The following is a 21,810-nucleotide window of genomic DNA, read 5'->3' on the forward strand; positions in this document are numbered from 1 at the left end:
AAATAAGGAATTTTAATCGATTAAAATAAAACTCGAATAATTGACAACCGTAGAATGCATGTATCTACTAGGGTTGTTATTCGAATAATCGTGGAAATAATATAGTTTTTATTGGATTGATTAACATTTTTCAATTTAGAATAAAAAAAATATTCGATCAATAATTGACGATTAATCGAATACTCGAATAAATTTAATTTCTAATTCAAATTAAAAAAAAAAAATTATTATTGCAAATTTTATTAAGTTATTCGAATAATAACTTTTACTGTTCGAATAATGCTGGAAATTTTAAAAATGAATCGATTACTCGTAAAGGAAAAAAATAAGGAATTTTAATCGTTGAAAAATACTCGAATAATTGACAACCGTAGTATGCATGTATCTACTAGGGTTGTTATTCGAATAAAACTTATTCGAATAATCGAGGAAAACATATATTTTTTATTCGAATGAATAACATTTTTCAATTGAGAATAAAAAAAATATTCGATCAACAATTGACGATTAATCGAATACTCGAATAAATTTAATTTCTAATTCAAATTAAAAAAAATAAATTATTATTGCAAATTTTATTAAAGTTATTCGAATAATAATTTTTACTCGTTATTTGTTCAAATAATGAAGGAAATTTTAAAAATTAATCGATTACTCGTGAAGGAAAAAAATAAGGAATTTCAATCGATTAAAAAAAAACTCGAATAATTGACAACCCTAGTTGTTATTCGAATAATCGTGGAAAGAATATAGTTTTTATTCGAATGAATACCATTTGTCAATTGAGAAAAAAATATTCGATCAATAATTGGCGATTAATCGAATTAAAATTAAAAAAAAACAAAAATTAATGCAAATTTTATTAAATTATTAAATTCCTCGTTATTCGTTCGAATCCAGGAAATTTTAATCGATCACTCATAAAGGAAAGAAAATTATGAACTTTTATTCGATTAAAATAAAACTCGAATAATTGACAACCCTACTATCTAATGTCATGGTGTTGCGATTGCGTTTTCTGAATCATTGTGAGTATTCTTCAAGTTACTCAGATCATGAGGTAAGTAGAAAAAATAACACCAGCTACTTGAAGTTCATGTTCATCTACAACTTGAAATCTGTATTCATATGTGACCTCCTGTAGACGACAGTTTTTTTGTTTTTTTATATTTTTCTTTCCCAAGAATTTATGTTTCTTTATAGTGACCAACGCATAACTTCTTATTGTTTAGTTTGAAATAAAACACATGTTTTTGAGTGTTGCTTGAAAATAATATTTAATATGAGCCACTATATAATGTATGATGGCGCCATCTGTACTTATAATAATAATTATAAAGGGTGTGGATCAATTTTGTTGATATTCAATACCTTTAGTCGTATATCTGATTCGAACGTATATTAGATATTTACATGCGGAGTCCTGGGGCCTTCGGACATCTTTGTAAATTTGGAAAAATTACAAGTAAAATGACAAACTTAAGTATTAACACCCTTAGCACTATTGCTGAAGGTTGTAAAAACAAGTTAAAATTCTATATTCATCATTCCAAATAGATCCATGTTGACGAATGTGTAAGCTACAAATAATCACCCTCCAGGCTGTTTGCACAGCTTTTAGTTGCAGTATTTTACACCCGAATTTAATTGAAAGTAGCTCAATTGATATATTCAGCATACTAGGGAAATTACTAGTGAATAGTGGGCATTTGGTGGCATGTACAAAGAAATTTAAAGTGCTATCAGAGATAGAGGGAGTCAAAATTTGACATTTTGGCCAAGCAAGTGTTTTTTGTAACTCAAGACATACAATTTTTGTGATAAAATTTTTATTTTGATATATATCCCACTAGGATACCAAAAAGCTCTTGAAGGTATAGACCTAAGCTTTATTTTGAGCAAAAAAAAAAGGGCCCATTTTGGAAAAAATAAGTCCGATTTTGACAAAAAAAAAAATTCAAAATCTTGAGTTACAAAAATTTATTTTGATATATATCCCACTAAGCGACCAAAGGAAAAGGTAAATATCTAAGCTTTTTTTTGAGCAAAAAAAAGTTTTAAAAAAATGGTTAATTTTGTAAAAAAAAGTCGAAAATTGTATGTCTTGAGTTACAAAATATTTATTTTGATAGATATCCCACTAAGCGACCAAATAGGTCTGAAAGGAATAGACCTAAGCTTTCTTTTGAGCAAAAACAAAAATTAAAAATGGACCATTTTGAAAAAAAAGTCAACAAAGTTTTTGATTTTCAAAAAAAGTTAAAAATTATTTTGAGTTACAAAACATTTGACCAAAAAAAATTTTTTCACATAAAATTATTTTCACTAATAAATTAAAAATAAAATTTTTGAATTTAAAATAAATACAAAAAAAAAAAAAATTATATTTTCTTCACCAATAAATTAAATAAAAATAAAATTTTGAATTTTTTAAAATGAAACAGTTTTGAATTTTAAAAAATTAAATTTTGTTCACTAACAAATTAAAAAAAAAAAATTAAATTTTATTATATTTAAAATTTGCATTTTAAAGTATAACTTAGTGAAGGGTGTATAAGATTCCGAAGAGCCGAATATAAAACTCTTACTTGTTTTTATATAAAACTAGAATTTCCTCTGTAGACTTGTTGGTTAACATCTAAGACTAGCAGTCTGAGGATTGCAGGTTCGATTCCCGTTCTTAGCTTTAACGTACTTAATTAAGCCATCTAATTACAACTCTTTAAAACACAATTTAATTTTTATTTCCATTTGATTTAATATCACATAAATCTAATATTTTTTTATTTTTACTTCATTTCTTTATAAATGAAACAAATATAAATAGAAATACACATATCCGTATCCATATCCATAGACAAATATCCACTTGTATTGCTAAATGTATTTTTTATCTCTAAAAGCTCTGCTTAATGTTATTAAAGCTCTTAGGATATGTGGAATTGTGTATAAATTGTGCATTAGGATGGCACTGATTAAAATGTTTAGTTAATCTGTCGTTTAAGAATATTTGTTAAAATGTTTATCAACCCAATTATAAATAAAAAAATCTTTTCCCATTTTTCTTATTCAAATTCAATGTTGAAAATGGGAAAATGGATTTTTTATTTGTCATTCCGTTTGTAATTTCTACATTTTTCATTTCCGACCCTATAAAGTATATATATTCTGGATCCTTATAGATAGCGGAGTCGATTAAGCCATGTCCGTCTGTATGTCTGTTGAAATCAATTTTCTGAAGACCCCAGATATCTTCGGGATCCAAATCTTCAATAATTCTATCAGACATGCTTTCGAGAAGTTTGCTATTTAAAATCAGCAAAATCCGTCCATAAATAACGGAGATATGAGCAAAAAACCGGGACAACCTCGATTTTTGACCTATTTTTGATCTATATCTGGATTACCAAGTCATTAATATAGACAATATGGATATCTAATGATAGATATTTCAAAGTCCATTGCAACGATGTAGATAAGGCTATAGTAAGTTGGACCTACAATGGGTCAAAATCGGGAAAAATATTTTTTAACCCGAATTTTTTGTTCATCAAACATTTTTTTTTAAAAAACTACAAAAAGGCTATAAATTTTTTTTAAATAAAAATATTTAAAAAAAATTATTTTAAAGTATAATTTGGTGAAGGGTATATAAGATTCGACACAGCCGAATATAGCTCTCTTACTTGTTTATTCTTAATTGGGCTATATAAGTTGGATCAAAGGATAAAAATGTTGTATTTTGTTCATTCTTAGATTGTACAAACTATGTAGGTCAATTTAAGAATTATTTATATGAATTTTTCGAAGTAATTTGCTTAACATCCCTGTAGTTCGTGAGAGTAGCAGTAGACTAGTCACTTGACTAGCGAAAAGGAACCAGTAGTATATATATAAGGCCATTACATAAATTTATGCTGGACTATATAACTTGGGAATGGTAAAATACCAATTGACCCCACAATAAATACCTGACATTCGAATAAAGTTTGTTTGAACAATCAAGGCATTTCTTGCGAATAATTTGAAAATAATAATTTTCGAATAACAACTATTTTAAATACTTTTTTGCCGCCACTAGCGGGATGTGTGAAAACGTTCAGCATTCTTAAAACATTCATAAACCAAAATTTCACTCAAATTCCGGTTAAAAATATTGACAAAATTTTTCAGAGTCATCCTTATATGAATATTTGTGTCTGTAGTATGTATGAATAATTTTATTTTAAACAAAAAATATATAAAAAATATACACTTCTTTATAAGGATTATACTTGCTGCTGCCTTTAAAAAAAAAACAGAATTCACATGTATAAATGTGTGAAAATACTTAAATACATACAAATCACCTGAGTGATAGAAAGGGTCTTCCAACAGGAACTTCCGAACTTTGACAGTTGATAGCGGTCATATTGTTGAAGCTACATCTGTCGAATTGACTGTCATTTGTTCAGTTTGAGTTCAACAACACGTGCAAATAGCTCATGCGACATTATACATTCTGCACGAGCGATTTGAGGGCATGGTCATCTCATATGGAGGTGATATGAACTGGCCACCGGGATCGTGCGATTTTATCTTGATAGACAAATATCAACCAGTCCAGCCAAAAAAGTTTGAAGACTAAGAAATGAAGGACTTAATCCGTAATGATTGTTGGCAAACTCAACAAGAGCTTGCAAAATCATTGGGAGCTTCTCAAGCAGCAATTTTAAAACGTTTGCGAGCAGCAGGATTCACCCAAAAGTAGGGAAATTGGGTATCATACGAATTGAAGCTGAGAGACCTTGAAAGACGACTTTGTTTGTTTGAAAAGAAAATTATTTTTGCACCGATCATTACTTGAGATGAAAAATTAATCCATTTCGATCACGCGAATCGTAAGAGATCGTATTTGAAGCCCGACCAACCAGACGAATCGAAAACAAAACTAAATATCCATGGCGCTAAGTGAATTCAATTAATTGTTTGAATGGAATGAAAGCATTCAAAAGTTTTCAAAAAATTACAATTAATTGAATCATTCTTTTACAGCTCTGATACAATGTAAAGGACGTAAAATTTTAAAATTTTTTTTTTATGGAAATTCGATTGAATATTTAATCAATATGATGGCAATACAACGATGTGTGAGTATTGATACGAATCTGTATGTAACTTGTTTTAAAATTTAAATAAATGAACGACATTTAAAGGTTATGGATTAAATTTAAGTAACATATTATTAAAAAACAAGTACATGGAGCAATTCATGTCAAGTGAACCAACTTTTGAAATCGATGTCTTCCGATCGGAATGAAATTTGCACCAAGGTTAGTTCTATTGGATAGTAAATCAGACACAATTTTTCAACAAGATCGGTCGAGAACTCTCTGAGTTAGAGGGGGTCAAAGTTTGACATTTTGGTCAAGCAGGTGTTTTTTCTTATCCATGTAACTTATTACCTATTGTTCTTAGCTAAATGTATCCCAAATAGTTTAGATAGCTCTTTCATCAATCTTTCGAAAAAAAATATTTAAAAAAAATAAAATTTTTTTAATATTTTTTTTCCGAAATCAAAAACTTTTTTGACTTTTTTTTTATAGAAAATTTATTTTTGATAGAAAATTGTGTCTGAATTACTATCCAATAGAACTAACCTTGGTGCAAATTTCATCCCGATCGGAAGACATCGATTTAAAAAGTTGGTTCACTTGACATGAAATGCCCCACATATTTAAGTGGAAAAACAAATGCCTTAAATATTTTGTCTAATTTTGTTACATAACCATTAGATAACAAACATTTTTTTGTATTTTTTAAAAATCATAAGCAAATATTTACCAAATTAATGTCATATAAAACAAGTAAAAATGCTATATTCGGTTGGGCCGAATTTTATATACCTTTTCAGCAAAGTTTAGTTTGGTGAAACAAAATTTTGTGTAAAAAAAAATTTGGTAAAAAAAATGAGTTAAACAAATCGAGGAGTCTCGGTTTTTTGCTATTAACTCAGCCATTTGTGGGTCGTTTTTCTCGATTTTAAATAACAATCTAAGTTGGAATATAGCGGATATACTGATGTATCAATCATGTTTGTAGGTTACTTGGGGTCTTCGGAAAGTTGATTACAACATACAGATGGACGACGGTCCAGAATATATATTTTTTTTATGAGATCCCAAATTAAATATGTGGAAATTACAAACGAAATGACAAACTTATATATTGCTCATGGTGAAGGGTATAATAAATGATTTTTTAAATATTTAAATAAAATAAAAAGGACAAACAGTTAAGCTAACACAAGATTAATATGTCTCTCTACTCATACCTAAATCCATACACATGTAAATGAAATGAATGAATGAAAAAAGGAAGTAAATGTGTTAAAATGTTCAAATTATTTACAGTTGAATAATTTACTTATGATTAAAATTGGGTCAAATAATTTATAAATTTTACAAAGGGGTAATAAAAATGAATAAAAATCTATAAAATACATACATTAATTTTCCCATTTATTAGTAACAAATATTAATGAAGTAAAAACTTAAATGACCAATTAATTGGTTAACATAATGAATGACACTTAACTTGTCCATTTGTTTCAAAAAGTTTAAACTACAAATTTCAACGACTATTAAACAAAAATGACTAGTTATAATAATAACTATCCAAACGGAATACTTAAGTTCATAGAATCTATATATTATAGCATTTTTCCCCCTCCTACGACAACGCCATCTTAAAGTATCAGGTCCTCTTTTATATGTTTGTAGCAGACGATAAATCATTCATGGCATCAGTTTTATGTCGGTTCCCTTACCAGTAATTTGCTTAACTAAAGTTATGTTTTCAAAAGTACCAGCCAAAATCAAACTTAAATTTTATTTGCTATTTTTCTTAGTACTTCAACTATATTGAATTCATTCCTCTACAATTATTTCGTTTTTTCTCCTTGTTATACTGAGGCAGGCAAAAATGCTAAAAAAAAACTTGGTATACAACTCCTTTATAGTCAAACCAAATTTTAAGATGCTCAAAAATTATAAATTTGCTTTGGTTTATCTTTTATTGAGGTTCAAAGTTCAAATTTTAGGACTTAAAAAAGAGGGATTTTTTCCAAATTTTTAGCTTTTGTTTTGAAACATTTGTACAATATAAATTTATTCAAAGTATTGGTCATTGTTGGCAATAACCTTTTCCCCATCTTTATGGCTTACATATGGAACCAACCGAACCAAAAGAACTGGTCATCTTTTGAGGCCAATAACGAATCAAACCAATTCGCATACTCTGTTCCAAAGTGAAGCGTATCCCAGAGAAAGCGTTCTGCATCGATCAAAACAAATAGTATTCGGAAGGGACAAGGTCCAGCAGGGGAATCAAAACTTCCCAACCACTTTATTCTAAATAGTTTTTAAGAGGCATTGCATAATGCAGCCGAACGTTGTCATGTTTGGCGCACATTCTGAATGTTTTTCGCCAATGCTCGGTTGAAATGAATCAGTTGCGTTCGGTATTGGTTCCCTGTGATGGTCTGGCAAGATTTCAACAGCTCATAATAGATAGGACCCTTTTGGTTCCACCAAATACAGAGAATTACGTCAGAGCCATGAATATTTGGCTTTGGTGTCGATTCGGCTGTTTGGCCGAGTTTCACATACGTTCTCTTACGCTTCATCGTAATGGATCCATTTTTCATGATGCTGCATTTCAGACATACAAAATCGTCTTTCAAGTTCTCTCAGCTTCAATTCATATAGTACCCAATTTCCCTGCTTTTGGATGAATCCTGCTGCTCGCAAACATTTTGAAATTGCTGATTGAGTAGCTCGCAATGAATTTGCAAGCTCTTGTTGAGTTTGACAACAATCTTCATGGAGTCTGGGCGATCTTTATTTTCCTTCAAAATTTCAAAATTTTTTAGAAAAAAATTTTTTTTTGATTTAAATTTTTTTTTTTTAATTTTAAATATTTTTTTATTTTTGAAAAAGAATTTCTGAGAAAAAATTTTTTTTGATGGAAAAAATATTGGGTTAAAAAATATTTTTTCCGATTTTGACCCATTGTAGGTCCAACTTAATATGGTCTTATATACGTCGTTGCAAAGGTCTCTCAAATATCTATCATTAGATATCCATATTGTCAATATTAGTAATCCAGATATGGGTCACAAATCGAGGTTGTGCTGGTTTTTTCCTTATATCTCAGTCCTTTGTGGACCGATTTTCTCGATTTTAAATAGCAACCGAGTCGGAAGAATTCCGGAGACATTGTTGTATAAATCGTGTATGTAAGTTATTTGGGGGCTTCGGAAAGTTGATTTCAACAGACAGGCAGATGGACATGGCTTAATGTACTCCGCTACCTATAAGGGTCCAGAATATATATACTTTATAGGGTCGGAAAATTATATTGTGGAAATTACAAATGGAATGACTAACTTATATATACCCTTCTCACGAAGGTGAATTCAAAATTAATTTAATTCAAATGCATTGTAAACGAATTGCAATTAATTTGAATTGGAAATGAATTGCAATTCATTATTACCAAATTCATTTGAATTGACTCAAATTTCATTCAATTATTTTTTTTGTGTGAATGATTCGCGAATTAATTCAAAAATTAATGATTCATTTACAGCTCTACATGATTCATATATCAATATATGATTCATATATCATATATCAATATAGACCAGGTTCGGTTGCTATTTAAAATTGAGAAAATCGGCCCACAAATGGCTGAAATGTAAGGAAAACACCTGGACAATCTCGATTTTTGGCCTATTTCTGAGCTATATCTGGATTACTAAGTCATTAACATAGACAATATGGTTATCTAATGATAGATATTTCAAAGTTCTTTGCAACGATGTTGTATATAAAGCTATAGAAAGTTGGACCTCCAATGGGTCAAAATCGGGAAAAAAAAATTAACCCGATTTTTTTTTTCATCCAAACAAAAAATTTTCAATAATAAAATTAAAAAAAAATTTTAAATTTTTTTTTTAATTTGAAAACAAAATTTTAAAAAAAAAAATAATTAAAAAAACAATTTTAAAAAAATATAATGAAAAAATTATTTTAAAATTTGTTTGTTTGTTTAAAAATATTTAAAATTTTCGTTTTAAAGTATAATTTTGAACGGCATAGCCGAATTTAGCTACTTGTTTTTCATTGAAATTTTGTTCACCAAACCTTTGGTGAATGCTAAATAAGATACTTCACAGCCAAATATAGCTCTGTTATTTGTTATTCCAGCAATTTACACCCGCTACCTATACAAAATTCAACAAAAGCTATTAAAATTTCATTGCTTTTTATTTTATTTTTTATCATTCACGTCACAAACAATAACCATCCATCTGCAACATGTCTTCATTATTTGCCAACTCAGGAGCAAATTTAATAAAACAATTATTAGCCATCATTTCTAATTAGTCTACTGTAAATTAAAATTGACACTTTTTAGCTCAACTACAATATAATAATACGATTCGAAGGACCACAATACAATACAGCATGCTGCATCATGCCAAAAAAAACAACCATTACACACACTCGTACATTAAAAGGATATGGAAATAACAGAAAACGATACTAAAAATAAAAGTAACGGAAATAACGTCAGGTATAAAATTACTACTACTACTACTGCTACTAAAACACATCCGAAAGCGGAAAAGTCTGAAAGTACACACGCGCACTGACATAAATTTCAATTTCATTGAGAAAAATCTTGGTTAGATAGGTAGTAGTTGTTGTAGGTTTAATGATGTAAAAATACAACAAAAGCAACAACAACAGAAAAAAAGCTCCCTGCTTAAATAAAGGAAACAACTCAAATGAATGAAATTGAAACATTTGTTTTTACGTGGGTTGTACGAGTAACCTTTATCTCATTTTCCTTCATTGCTGTTGTCATTCCATCAAACAATGAAAACGGAAACAAAAGAGAGAAATACAGATGACACTCTCTACTCGAATGACAAATAAGAAGATATAAGAACCCAGGAATTATAAATAAATTAACTAATTACTTTAAGAAGTGTGTGTTTTTTTCTTTTTGCATTAGGTTTATGCTAAATTAATAATAAACTTATTTTAGCTGCAAACATCTAAATTATAATACAAACAGTCAACGCTCCATTACTAGCTATCATGTGCGGTTATGAAAAAAAACCACAACAGGGAATTTTATTGACTAAATCTTAAGAGTTTCTAAGAAAAAAATATACAAAACCAAATGAGAATACTGTAGTCGTGTATGTCGAATCTTAAATACCCTCAATTACACAAATTACACTCGTTTCAATATTGATGTGTTATCACTAGGGTTTTTAATTTACCGACCTTTTTTGATTCCCGGGAATCGGAAAAATTTGTTCCTCCATTCCCGGGTACCCGGCTATTCCCGAAATATATACATATGTAACAATACTGAAAATTAGGAATATTATAGCAATATTTCATATAAAAACTTAGTGTTATAATTATTATATATAGAGCTTCGTATTTATTGATTCAATTTGAGCTCAATTCACTAAAATCTTAATCCGTAATTCAAAAATGTCAGCATTTCATTCCATAAATCTATTCACAATATATAATTCATTAGTAAATTTAATTTTGAAGTTAACTGACAACAGAATTTATTCTAATTTTGAATGATAAAATTTTTATTGATTCAAATCTACCACAAATTGAGTTGAAATGTTTTTTCTACATTCAGTTTTATTTACAAAATGAATTGAAAAACTTTTTCTTAAGACTTTTAGTAAAAGGAATGAATTCAATATTATGGCCGAGATATAAACGAAAATCTTTAAAAAAAAACTTTTCACGTTTTTTTTGTGAAAAACATAGAGCTCTTACTTTGTGGTTTCGTCAGTATTTAATTCCCGGGAATAGCGACCAAAAAATCCCGCGAATTGGGTTGTGAAAAATTGACAAAATTCCCGGAAAATTTGTCCCGGTATTCCCGAGATAAAAACCCAAGTTATCACATACAGTATTTTCAGATTTATCTAAAAAAATTAAAAAGCAATGTTGGTTTTTAAACCCAAATCGGGGAATCGAACGTCAAGTCGAACAAAAACGCAAACATTAAACAAAATTCGATTTCACTATTTTCGACTTTTCGAACACAAATATCAAAATCCGTCACTTGCTGTTTTGTTTTCGAAAAAACATGAAATGAGTCGAAAGAATGTTTTCGAGAAATCCAATTTCAATCAACTTCGACTTTGCTTTCAAGATTGAGGAACCGAAATTTACAAAATTCTACTATAATGGAACTGGTTTTAATGTTCTTAATATCTTCCTTAAATTAAAAACTTTACCTTCAAACATACAATAAAATAATTGAACAATAATTGTTAATTTTTAAAGAATTTCTCTTTAAAGAAATCCTCAAATTCAGAGCAAAAACCGTCAATGAGCCATGTTAAACACAAAAATTCGTCAAAACTGGAAAATGTGCAGACACCCTCGATATCAAGGAAGATAACTAAAGTGTATTTTTATCATAAAGGATCTTCCAAAGTTATGGAGAGTATGGTTAACTACCATCTTTTGAAATATTCAGAAACTACTCAGCGAGCGGCAGTATGGCTTTCGTAAAAGACTCTCTGCGGGAGACTTGCTAGCCGTCCTATCGATAAAATGGTGTCGTTACATTCACCGTTTTTGCGAAAGTAAATTGGTGGCTCTAGATATTTCCAAGGCACTCGATAGAGTGCAGCATGGTGTGCATTTATTAAAACGTACTGCTTTTGCTGTCGATAATAACTTCTCTCGATTTATATCGAGCATTCTCAGAGATTGCACTATAGGATGGGATCTCATCAAACGAGTTGAAGATAAATTCGGAGCAAGACTCCATTCTTTCTCCTACTCTATTTCTTATCTTTCTAAACGGTCTTCTAGGTCAAACTTCCAACCCTATATATTCTTTTGCAGAGGACAGCAACATTTGCAACCAATCTATTCTTATGTAGATGACAGCAACATTTGCCATTCATATTTATTCAATTATAGAGCAAGCCTGTCGGAGTTTGGGGCAATGAGGTAAAACATGAATGATTCGCTTAATCGGGACCTTGTGACAATTTCTGAATGGGGTCGTGCTAATAGGGTCGCACAGTGGACCAAATGTCCAATCTGGTGCGCAATTGGTCTAAAAATGAAGTTTTAACAATATGTAATTAATATCGCATATATGATTGTACTATTTCTACCTTGCTTAACGCTAATAAATTTTCTTTGTTTATTGCAAAAACATCATCATAGTAGGCAATCAAATTAGTTTTTTGAAAAAAATTCTTCAAATTCTGTGTAGACATATTCATTGTTTGAAGTGGTATTTTACGACCTATTAGATTAATTTATCAAATTAATTATCATTTTTTAACCTCAAAGTATGTAAGTTTGAATCATATTTGTATTTTTGTTCGTTAAAAAAGGTAGATTTAAATGACTGTCTATAGAGAAATTTATTTTTCAAGCTAACTTGAATTTTGTTAATGAATTTAGGTACTAATACCGCTGACTTCTATACATTCTCCACATGATTTTGAGAGAATAGCTATTAGGCTTCAAATTAAAAAAAAAATTAGCTGCGGGTTTTTGCGGGTTTTTGTTTTTTAGTCGAAATGTCAATTTTAAGACAAGAACTGTTCACTGTTTGGATAAACGCCCAAGACAACCAAAATAAATCGGGTGCCGTTATTGAGTATGTTATGAGAAAAATTGGATTTACAGAAGAAGGCAATAATGAGAAGTACAAAAAATTAAAGCAAAATGTACACAAATTTGTTCATGACCTTGGAGAGAAATGGAAAAATGTGTGTAGGAAAAGAAAAGATTTTGAAGTTAAATATGAAAAGTGGCTTAATGGTGCCTTATTTTTTAATATCGATGAAAAGGATTCTGAAGTTGCTGGTCCCTCCACCTTAGTTACTCATATACCAAAAAAGGAGTTTGCTGAAAAAAGTAAGAGGACCCAACTTTTAAATGTATCTTCGATTGTAAAATCTAAGTCGTGTGAGGAATTGGTTTTAGCAACAAAAGTTAGTTTGTACAAATCTGGCAAAAGAGATGCTGCACACATGTTAAAGGAGTTAACCACCTCTCCAACGAGAGCAACTAAAATTAAAAAAAAAGTTTTCTGCCAACCAAATATTCCTATTGCGTATACTCCTGAAGAGGCCTTGGCTTTATTTATAGACGGAGACTATAGTAAACACACATATAAGTTAATGCAAACAGGCGCCAAGAACCGAAACGCAAATATATATCCAACGTACCATGTTGTAAAATCTGCGAAAGAAAAGTGCTATCCTAGTAATATGATATTTTCGGATGTTTCAGCACAAGTTTCTTTGCAGGGTTTAGTCGATAAGACAGTTGAAAGGTTAGGAGAACTTCAAATTGACTTACTGGAACAAACTAAACCACTTGAAATGTTTATGACATACAAGTGGGGATGTGATGGAAGTAGTGGTCATTCAAACTATAAACAACAATTTATCGATAGTAATGCTGATAACTCTGATCAACATCTTTTCGCAGTATGTTTGGTGCCTTTACAACTTAAATATAATAATGTCCTTTTATGGCAAAATCCACGCCCTTCATCAACACGTTTCTGTAGGCCTATTAAAATTATTTTTGAAAAAGAAAGCAAGGAGCTAATAAAGCAAGAAATTTCAATTGTTGAGAACCAGATTTCTGCAATCCTGCCAACAAAAATTAAAATTGGAAGTGAAGAGTGTATGGTGCATCATAATTTCTTATTAACTATGATAGATGGGAAGGTTTTCAGCACTATTTCAGACTCGTCATCCCAAACATGTGGAATATGTGGAGCATCACCGAGTATAATGAACGACTTAGAGGCAATTGGAAAACTCGCATGCGATGAAAATTTGTATAAGTTCGGGATTTCTATTTTACATGCCTGGATACGTTGTTTTGAATGTGTTTTACATATTTCATATAAGCTTGTTATAAAAAGGTGGAAGCCTCGTAATGCTGAGGAAAAAGAAAAAGTGGAAAATCAAAAAAAGATTATAAAAGAAAATATTAAATCTCAAATGCATTTACTGGTCGATGCCCCAAAACCTGGAATGGGCTCTACAAATGACGGAAATACGGCTAGACGTTTTTTTAGTCAAACAGTCTTAGCATCAAGTGTAACTGGAGTGAGTGAAGTCTTAATAAAGAGATTGCAAATTATTTTAAGAACAATGTCCTGTGGATACACCGTAAATCTTGCAGTTTTTCGCCGTTACTTAGCAGATACCGCGAAATTATACGTTGAACTCTATCCCTGGTACTATATGCCGTCCAGTCTCCACAAAATATTAATACATGGGGCGGATATAATTCAACAGTTTTCGTTACCCATTGGAATGATATCTGAAGAGGCCTTAGAGTCCAGAAATAAAGATATTAGAAATGTACGTGAATTTCATACACGAAAGATTTCGCGTGAAAGCACGATGCAAGATTTATTTCAATATTTAATAGTATCTTCGGATCCCATCATATCATCCATTTCAAAAAAATCTTTCAAAAATCCAAATTCGGAACCTCTTTGTGCTGACGTTTTGTCTTTACTTTCTGCACCTATCTTGCAAGAAATGGAAAAAGGTGTTCTAGCGGACTATTTAAGTGATGAAGGGAGTGACTAAAGACGTTTTAGGACTATAAACACATGGACGATGTATTGCAAAGTTTTTTGAACAAAGTTTTTTTATTTTCTATTTTTATTTTATTTTTACTTTTGAAGTACTTTTTTATAATTTACTGAATTGTTTCATAATAATAAAAAATAAATAAAAAGTTTTTATAATAAAGTTTTTTTATTTTCTATTTTTATTTTATTTTAACATTTGAAGTACTTTTTATAATTTACTGAATAGTTTGATTATAATAAAAAATATAGTATGCGAGTTTCTATATTATAAATTATAAAATTATATAAACTTATGAAAAAGTGATGAGACAAACCGTTCACTTATATTTTATTTCGACAAAGTTGCAATAAGTGCCACGCCCCAATAAATACCGCCCACTTTTGTACGATATAGTGGGCTCATTACATTTTCCATTTGCATTTCAAATTTCACGTTTCTAGGTGCTCTTAAAGTCGAATTATACTCTCTTGCACGCCAGATTAAGCATTTGGTCCACTGTGGGTCGCTTTTAAGATCGAAATACTCGGTTATGCATGTTGACACTAAAACGAACGACAGACCATTTCGCTTTATCAGTATTTATGGGTGGTGTAAATATTGTAAAATCAGATGCTCATGATGTTCTGAGCATGAGAGTACAATGTGATGTCCGCTGGTCTTAAAAAATTTGTCAAGAGTTGAAAGAAGCAGTCAAGTGTTTCGATGTTCTGAAACGGTGTAGGAATTACTTCACTCCATCTGATCTCCTCTTTATTTACAACATCTATATCCGACCGAAAATGGAATACAACTCCAATGTATGGGTCGGTGCTTTAAACTCTATTTTGGAGCTTCTTGACCGCGTACAGGAGAGGTCAAAGGTGATTATTGGTGACAATAGGGCAGGCGCGGATCCAGGGGGGGGGGGTAAATTCAAATTTGTTCTAAATTTTTCTTTTTATTCCTTTTTTTATATGAAAACTTTTTGGTTTTGTGGGGGGAATTTCCTATTTAACCCCCCCTGGATCCGCGCCTGCAATAGGGTATCCAACTCTAGTGATTCACTGGAGCACCGACGCAATATGGGCTGCGTTTCACTGTTCTTTCGGTACTACAATGAAATGTGTTCTGAGGAAATTAGGGAACTTGTTCTTGAAACCCGCAAATTTTTACGTAATACACGTTTTTCATCAAGAACACATCACTTTGTGGTCGATTGGTCAGGGAAAATTCCTTGTGGAACCAACTTCCCGCTGAAGTCTTTCGTGTCATTTTCAATGAAGGAAATTTCAAATCGAATGTCCACAAACACTACTTCTCTTTCCTCTCTCCCGTAACCAATTTCCCTAGTTCCAAAACAAAACTTTCCATAAGTAGCGGTCATCCCCTGAGTGCTATACCAGGGGATGACGTGGCTTTGATGTGAACTGGCCACAGAGATAGTGCGATTTGACCTTGATAGACTTTTTCTTGTGGGATTTTCTGAAGTCGCAGGTCTATGCGAATCAGCCAAAAACGACAGCGTTTCACAAAATCAATCAAATGCAATCGGTCAAATTCAGCCTAATTTATGCGCCAGAGTCATTTAAAATTTGCGTCTTATGCTGGAAGATTTGCTTTACTTCTATAATTTGAAAAAAAAAGTGCCGATGAAGCTCACCGATTGCTCACCAAAGCTTATCGTGAATGTGTTTCATCGGTTTCAATGTGCGATTGATGGGAAATTGGATACCATACGAATTGAAGCCGAGAGACCTTGAAAGACGACTTTGATGGTTTGAAATGCTGCTTGAACGCTATAAAAGAAAATAATTTTTCACCGAATCATTACTTGCGCTGAAAAATGGATCCATTACGATAATTCGATGCTTAAGAGATCGTATGTGAAGCCCGGCCAACCAGCCGAATCGACACCAAAGCCAAATATCCATGGCGCTAAGGTAATGCTCTGTATTTGGTGGGAGCAAAAGGGTCCTATGTATTATGAGCAGCTGAAATTTGGCCAGACCATTAAAGGGAATCTGTATCTTATGCAAATGATTCATTTGAAGCGATCATTAGCTGAAAAACTTCCAGAATATGCGGCCAGACATGAAACCGTAATATTCCATCTTGACAACGCTAGGACACATATTGCAATACCTGTTAAAAGTTATTTAGAAAGAAGTGGTTGGGAAGTTTAGCCTCACCCACCTTATAGTCCAGACCTTGCCCCGTCCGAATACTATTTGTTTCGATCAATGCAGAACGCTCTCTCTGGGATACGCTTCACTTTGGAACAAAGTATCCGTTATTGCCTTGATTTATTATTGGCCTCAAAAGAAGAGCAGTTATTTTGGCTCGGAATCCATATGTTGTTAGAAAGATGGGTATAGGTACAAATGTTTCTAAATAAAAGCTAAACATTTGAAAAAATCCCTAATTTTTAAGTCATACACCAAAAATATATGGCTAACTAATGAGTGTAGCGCAGATTTAACTTTCGTGTAGGAATATTGAGCCTAAATGAGAATTAAATATGTAAATTTAAGCGGATTGAGCGTGGGGGCCGATTTGAAATAGGCGGATTTCAAGGAAATTATGGTTTTGGTCACAAATATGTTGAATATATCTGGGGTAAAAATTGCCACAATAATGTCCATGATACAAACCTAAGGAAATTACTTACATTACATTTCCTAATTGCTGCTAGAAAAATTGATTTTTAAGCCTAACATAATATTTTCAAACAAAAATATCCCAAATTCCTGCCAACATTTTGCTGGTCAGCGCAATATTTTCCATGTTTGCTTAGAAAATTAACAGATTTTGATGCTGAAAAAAACAAGAAAATCTTCCAATGTCATGAACATACTTAAATATAGAAATGAATGAATGAATGACACTCACAAGGAATATTTTTGATCTGTGGCACGTGTAATTTATTAAAGTTTTAGAACTTGAAAAGAAAACAACCAAAAATATCTAAGTGATAAGTATTAGTTAAGTACAGTGGGAGAAAAATAATATTAAACAAAAGTTAAAACCAACAACTTTTTTAAGCAATTTTCTTTCTTATTTTTGCTATGAAAGTTTAATAAACATTTTGTAGGAAGTGTAACTGAACACTCTATTAATAAGTTTGTGCGTACGGCTGTCAATAATAGCAAAAAAAATAAGGAACAAATCAATAAAATAAGGTTAAATTCAGAAAAAAAAACTTATGTTTTATATAGACATATAATATATTTCTGTATATATACAGGTGGATGAATAAATGTATTATTTCTATGTACTCACCTACTTATATTTTTATTTTATTCTGTTATTTTTGCTTTCTTTTTACGGTTCTTCCAATAAAAATAAAAAAGGTATCAATCGCAGTATAACATGGGTACGTATAAGTATTATTTTTCAAATTTCAATCAAACGACAGGTACATTTTCTGCAAAGATAGAAAGATAAAAAATATATAAAAAGAAAAAATTATTTTAAGTCGAAAATAACAAATTATATTCTAAAGAGGATTTCTTATTTTGTTTTTTTTTTGTATTGCTATAAAACTGTTTCTTTGAAATATTTAACAAAAATAAAAGGAAATATCTTAAGAACTAAGGGGCACACAAATATGTAATATGTTTAATATTTAATAAATATTGATTTCATTATCTTATATTATTAAGTATTAATAATTTAATAAAAAAAAATTAGCAAATATTTAAACAACTAACGCAAAAATCTGACTGTGTAAAGTTTATGTTATTTATTTTAAAAGTACTAGCCACTTGACTGTTGAAAAGGGGACACAACTTGCTCCAACAACTTCCCTTTCATATAGAGCAGGCACGGATACAGTTCAACCATATTGGGGGGGATGTGCGAAATAAAATAAAATTTATTTAACATTTTTCTTTTTTACCTTTTTCGAATATTATAGCGTAAACAACAAAACGTCGAATTTTGTACCAACAAAGTCTCATATGCGGTAAGTTTTGCTTGACTTCTTTAATTTGAAAAAAGTGTAGCTGAAATACACCGATTGCTCACCAAAGTTTATGGTTAATGTTTTCCATCGGTTTGAACATGCATGAAATGGTTTTTGCGGCTCAGAAATGATGATTGTAACACAGAAGACAAAGATCGCCCAGACCAGCGAAACAAGTTTGAATACCAAGAATTGGAGGCATTAATCCATGAAGATTTCTGTCAAACTCAACAAGAGCTTGCAAAGTCATTGGAAGCTGCTCAAATTGGGTATCATACAAATTGAAGCCGAGAGACCTTGAAATACGATTTTGGATGTCCCAATTGATGTTTTAACGCTATAAAAGGAAATAATTTTTGCATCGAATCATTACTTGCTATGCACAATGGATCCGTTACGATAACCCGAAGCGTAAGAGATCGTAACCAAATATCCATGGCGCTAAGGTACTTTGCTGTATTTGGTGGGAGCAAAAGGGTCCTATCCATTATGAGCTGTTGAAATCTGACAAGACCATCACAGAGAAAATCATTGTAATTCTATTGCAGATACTTTAACCTTTCCTAGGTAAGTTTTCGTTTTTAACTTAGGTTTCATAATGTTCGGTTAATCCAAATACGATTTGAAAATTAATGTAGAAAGTCGGCAAGTTGTTGACCTGATTGGCAATTTTTTTCGAGCTAAATTCTACAAAGAGTTCTGAAAGATTTGTTGCTTTAGAATTTAATTTTTAAATCAATAGCATTTTAATATAGACCATAGGACCCTATTTGCCAAAAGGATTTCATTTCATTTATTAAGTCAGTGGAAATAAAAATTCCTTACAGACTACGATTAAGTATAAAAATAAAATTAACAATGTTTTTAAAAATATTATTATTTAAACTATTCAATTATTTTATATAAACATTTTTTAAAGAAACATTTTGATGTGCAGAACTCTATTATTTGCGGATTAAAACAATTTCTTTTTGTTTGGTATTAATAACATTAAGACGTATAAACGCACGAGTAAGTGTACTGTTAAGACCATAATTGGTATGGTGATAAGGCACATTAAAAATTGTATTATACCTAAGCATTCTAGGTGGAACATAAAACGGAATTAATGCAAGCCGATCAGGACAGTCAGTACTTCCATTAATTAAATCAAAAACCAGCATAAAAGACTGAAATTGCCTACGCAATTCCAATGTCTGAAGTCCTAGCCATGAACACTATAGCTCATATGTAGGCAAAGGATTTTCTAACCTTGCTAAAGATTGAACAAACTTCTCACTATGAGGAGCCCAAACCACAGAAGCATACTCCAACTTCGCTCTAACAAGAGATGTGTAAATTAATTTAAGTGTATTTGGATCCGAAAATTCATTACAATTTCTCCTTATGAACCCAAGCACTTTCCGACAGGGTAACATCAACTCTAAGGCAGGATCAAGCTGGATTCAGACTCCATAAGTCCATCATCGACCACATAAATAGCCTACGTGTTATTGTGGAATAATCAGTAGAGTGGCGCTAACCACTGTATCTATGCTATATTGACTTCGAGAAGGCCTTCGATAAACTAAACCACGATGTGAATTGGCAATTTGTTGAGTGAAACTTTCAGAGTTGGGATACGTGTCCGACAGGGATAGAAGTGGTGGCATTTCTTTTTACACGATATTTGGAAGAGCCTTCTATAACGGCAGGGGGATATTGCGGGGATTGCAGATATTTGTCTACTGGCTCACGACTACTCAGTTCTCCCGTCGAACTAACGAAGTGTAACGATGGCAGCGGAATAAGCAGATTTGAAGATAAATGTCATGAAGACAACAATTTTACGTATTAATGCAACCTCCCAGAATTTATTTGCAATTGGTGCAAGCGAAATAAAAGATGTCTGTCAATTCTGCTGTCTTGGGAGGGTCCAATCGATAACCGCTTGCAGAAGGCACGTTTAATATTTGGCCATCTAAAACCTATTTGGAAATCACCTTCTTTATCTCTGGGTACGAAAATTGCAATCTTCAATGCCAATGTAAAATCTACCCTTCTGTATGACTGCGAAACTTCGAATGTTGCCACTCGTGATAAATGAAAAAGACAAGTATTCATGAACCGCTGTCCTCGCAAGATCCTACGTGCATTCTAGCCGAGAACCATATCAAATCATACGCTCTGGGAAAAAACTAACCAACAAATCCTATCGATTGAAATAAGGAGACGAAAATGGCGTTGGATCGGCCACGCCCTTAGAAGGCAGACTGGCGACATCACTAGAACTGCTATAGACTGGAACCCGCAAGGGAATAGAAGTAGGAGACGCCCAGCTCATATACGGAGAACAGAGATTGAAGACGAAGTAAATAGCAGTGGCAAGAGTTTGGAAAAAGCGAAGGCTTTAGCACAAAATAGAGAGATGTTCAAAAATTGTATTGAGGCCCTTTGCTCCTTGTTGGAACGACGGCAACTTATTGATTTCAAATGGTTGATTTGAACAGCAGACGGACATCGACAATCGGCAGGTTATATTTTATGGGGTCGTAAAAGAAAATTGTAGAATTGTTGACTTTTATTCAATATTTTATTGATTCTTCAGCATGAACAAAAGACTTGTAAGTCTTTTTAAGGAAATAGTTATTCTGAATATTTTTTTTAGATTTTTTTTTTCAAAAACTTACAAATCGTAGAGTTTATCTTAGATTAGTTAGTTTTTGAACTGTCACAGTGTGTCAAAAAAGAATTAATTTCCCCCCTTTTAGGACAACTTGATGATAATGTTATAAATAATAGCGTTTCTCAACAAAGAACAGTTGTTTTTTGCAATAATATCGTATTCAAAAACAAGTCCTTTGTTACAGACAATCGTTTTATTTTTAAATTACAAACTTACCTTCTCTATTTTGTGGTCAATTTTAGTATCAGTATTTTTTTATTTGTTTTTATAAAAGCGATTGTATACAATTTTCATTATTTAAATTTATACATGTCACAAACATTTCTTTTTATTCATATGATAAGCATAATAGATGTCCATAGCTGTATGTAAATACTAAAAAATATATGTTTTTTTTAAATAAAACTTGAAATTTATAAAAAATTTTCAATGCATATGACGTTTAAGTATATGAAATATACAAATTATGGTAGCCCCAAAAAGAGAGTTATGAATGTTCATAACTAAAAT

The 21,810-nt window shown here is 31.3% G+C and overlaps 1 protein-coding gene across 2 annotated transcripts in view; it reads right to left on the reverse strand.

Annotated features, from left to right (window-relative positions):
* Mef2 (myocyte enhancer factor 2) overlaps window positions 1–21,810 on the reverse strand; it is a 245,927-nt gene that overhangs the window by 94,784 nt on the left and 129,333 nt on the right. For both annotated transcript variants that reach the window (XM_065513334.1, XM_065513320.1), the window contains exon 4: window positions 17,951–18,095. The gene's annotated coding sequence lies outside the window, so the exon portion shown is untranslated. The remainder of the gene's footprint in view (window positions 1–17,950; window positions 18,096–21,810) is intronic.

The sequence above is a fragment of the Calliphora vicina genome, chromosome 5 (genome assembly GCF_958450345.1).
Source record: "Calliphora vicina chromosome 5, idCalVici1.1, whole genome shotgun sequence".
NCBI lineage: Eukaryota > Metazoa > Arthropoda > Insecta > Diptera > Calliphoridae > Calliphora > Calliphora vicina.